This window comes from Octodon degus, unplaced genomic scaffold, assembly GCF_000260255.1.
Source record: "Octodon degus isolate 3935 unplaced genomic scaffold, OctDeg1.0 scaffold00019, whole genome shotgun sequence".
NCBI classification, from domain to species: Eukaryota; Metazoa; Chordata; class Mammalia; order Rodentia; family Octodontidae; genus Octodon; species Octodon degus.
In genome coordinates this window covers 21,210,235-21,213,478 of record NW_004524595.1, presented here as the reverse complement: position 1 = coordinate 21,213,478, position 3,244 = coordinate 21,210,235, and the positions used below count along the sequence as shown (strand labels likewise).

At 35.0% G+C, this 3,244-nt stretch overlaps 1 protein-coding gene across 7 annotated transcripts in view; it reads left to right on the top strand.

Moving 5' to 3' along the window:
- The window catches only part of Clock (clock circadian regulator), a 191,857-nt gene that overhangs the window by 131,450 nt on the left and 57,163 nt on the right, over window positions 1-3,244 (top strand). The window lies entirely within an intron of this gene.

Genomic DNA, 3,244 nt, shown 5'->3' with positions numbered 1-3,244 from the left:
AAATAAAATAAATTAAAAAAAAAGAATAGAGAAATTTGCAGTTGGGAAATTAGACCAAGAAATAGAGAGATAGGAGAGAAAAGGTTAAAAAAGGAATTAAGGAGCTTCAGAGATAGCTCAGCTTGCCCAAGCAAGTGCAAGGACCCAGGTACAACATGCCGTGTTGGCCCCGCCCCCATGGTACTAAGCCAGCTACCATGACCAGGCATGGTGTCTCATGCCTGTAGTCCCAGCACTGGGAAGTCTGAGACTAGAGGATCACTATGAGTCCAAGCTATGTAGTGAGACCCTGCACAAACTACAAAAAAAAGGAATATGAGGTGTGTGTGTGTGTGTGTGTATATGTATATATTCCCCATGATGAATGTAATTATTATGTAGTATAAACATGTACTAATAAAAATTTTAAAAATATTTTAAAGGATAATAAAGTAGTGGTCATATTCAGTATGACCAAAAAGATATAAAGAATTAGAAATATGTTGTACAGTTTTGATTAAGATGGTGTATACTTGAATTGTGATGGGGTTTTTTATTGAATATCTACGTCACACACAATGCTAAGTGCTGTACTACAGTTGATGGTTTTAAAAATGAGTTTACAAGGGGCGGGGGAGATGGCTCAGTAGAATAAGCACTTGCCTGGCAAGCACAAAGGCCTGAGTTCAATCTCCATTTCTGCAAATAAATAAATAAATAAATAAATAAATAAATAAATATGAGTTCACAGGTTTAAGACCTGTGGTATAAATATCCTTGTATCATTTGTCGATTATTCAAAATGCCTTTCTTTTGAAAAATTGTAACAGTGCGAAGTTAACCTACAAAGAGACCCTAAAAAGCAGTATTTCTTTCCCAGTGTTTATTCTCCTGGGAAACTCTTATAAAAAATAAATAGATAGTTATATAATAAGAAAACCAAGAGTGGGAGCCAAGGAGATAGCACAGTGGAATAAGTGCTTGCCTGGCAAATGCAAGGTTGAGTTCGATCCCTGGTACCACCAAAAAAAAAGAAAACTTCTATATGATTAAGTTAAGAATCCTCTATATGATTTAAGTGTTGATAACAAGTCAGTCACTTACATTTAAACCATATAAAAATTGTATTGGTGTTTCTTGTCAGTTACATATTTGAAGAAACTACATAATTTTTTATTTAGTAGTGGTAAACCAGAAACTAAAAGTTCCTTAGAAGAATTGGAGAGATATGAAAAGAATAAGGCAGAGAACATCCTCCTCATCCTATGAATCTTATCCCTTCGCCCACGTTCTGTGATCAAAGGAAAAGTCTTCATAAAATTAAAACTTGTTTTCTTCTCATTTAGTATCTGTCTCACTCACAGTAATTGTTACATGATAGTGAAGGGTAATTTGAAAGGGTCAGAATTTTTGCAAGATAATTGCAATAGTTACAATTTACACTAAATGATAACATTGACCTAATGTAGAAATATGTCATACAATTAAGTCAACAGAAATTGTATTTCTTTTACATGAAAATGATTGAGAGTGGGTGAGTACAGTAGCATGTGCCTGTACTCCTAGTATGTGTGAGGCTAAGACAGTTTGATCATTGACAGTTCAAGGCCAGCCTGAACTAAATAGTAAGACCTTGTCTCAAAGAAAACAGCAAGGAAAAAGGGAAGGGAAAATTGGACAGAAGGAAAGGACAGAATGAAGGAAGAAAGGAAGGAAGAAATTCAGGAAAATTAAGAGATCTAGATAGCTACCATTTGCTTTTCATCCATTTAACTCATCTTTGAGAACTGAATAAATGTTATAGCAACAGCAAGTATGATTCACCTTGTGTGGAGGTGTTAGTGAAGTGGATACTTCATATAGGGTAGCAGGAAAAACAAGAGCGGTAGGAGAGCAGTGCTATGATTGTATTACTGATAACATGCATATTTTTCTCTGTGTGTAGGAAACATCCTATAAATTTGTAGATAGAAAAGAGTGAAAAAACTGTACTTTCGATTTGATTTGAAACTGTCTCATTGCTATATGTTTATCAATAAAACTTTGAAAAAAAAAAAGTGAAAAAGCCAAGTCATCACGTTGAAATGGTAGAAGAAATAGTAGTCATTCTTAAAATGAAACTTTAATTCTTAACTGTTTTCTTTTTCTTTTGCTTTTTTTTTTTCTTTTTTTGGCAAAACCGGGGATTGAACTCAGGCTCTTGCACTTGCCAGGCAAGTGCTTATTCTACTGAGCTGTCTTACTGGCCCCTGTGTTTTATTTTATCTGTCAACTAGTTTTTGCATTCTTATCAGTGACTGTATTTTGGTACTTAAGTGTCAGTAAGACAATTGTTTAGCATTTCTATTACTCATGCCTGAATTTTCAGTTTATTCTGGAAGGTTTTTCAGATTTACAGAAGAATTCCTCGTTAAAGTATAGCTACCTTGGTGTGGTTATCCTTTAAGCCATTATCAAATAACTCTCTAGTCAAAAGTCTGTTGTTATACTGATAACCATTATATGCAAGGAACAGAGGAGCCTTGATTGGAAGGGAGGAGGAAAAAGGTATTCATTTATGGAACAACAAGAAGTAGGCATTAAAATAACAAATACTTTTATGGGAAAAGAGTATTTGTAATAAGTAATAAAGGAATTTTATTTTTATTTTGGATTTTATGTTAAAGGAATACTTTTTGATGAAATAGTTTCAAAGATGAAGGATACAGTTTAGTGAGGGTTGGGAAAGGCTATTCCATTTCCTGAGGCAGAGGTTGAGGGTTAGAGAAAAGGCAAAATGAATGTGTGGTGGCTTGTGTGGTGAGTAGTTAAGCACTACTTCCTCCCCAGTGGCACTCTTGTATTTACTACTGTTTTTTTCTTTCAAAGCAATGATGCTTTTTGCAGATATATAAAATAGAAGCGTAAGAACATGAAACTGCTCTAGTTGAATACAGCTCTCTTTCACAGCTCCTTTTTGTTTCCCTTGCCTTCCACTGTCCTTTAGATACCACTTCGTATCCCTAAGACTTCCTCAGCAGTTTGGAGAGAAAACAGGTAGAATGGACTGGACTCAATAGAAAATGTGAAACAGTTTCATTGTAACTTAAAGGAACAGGAAGTATTATATAACCATCTTTGATTACAGGGCCATCCCATAGTATAGGCATCCTGACAGTTGTCACATTACTGCTGATTAATGAATCTTGATTAAAGCCATATGTTATGAATTATGCTCGGGGCTGGGGAGCACTTCCCTGGCAAGTTCAAGGGCCTGAGTTCAATC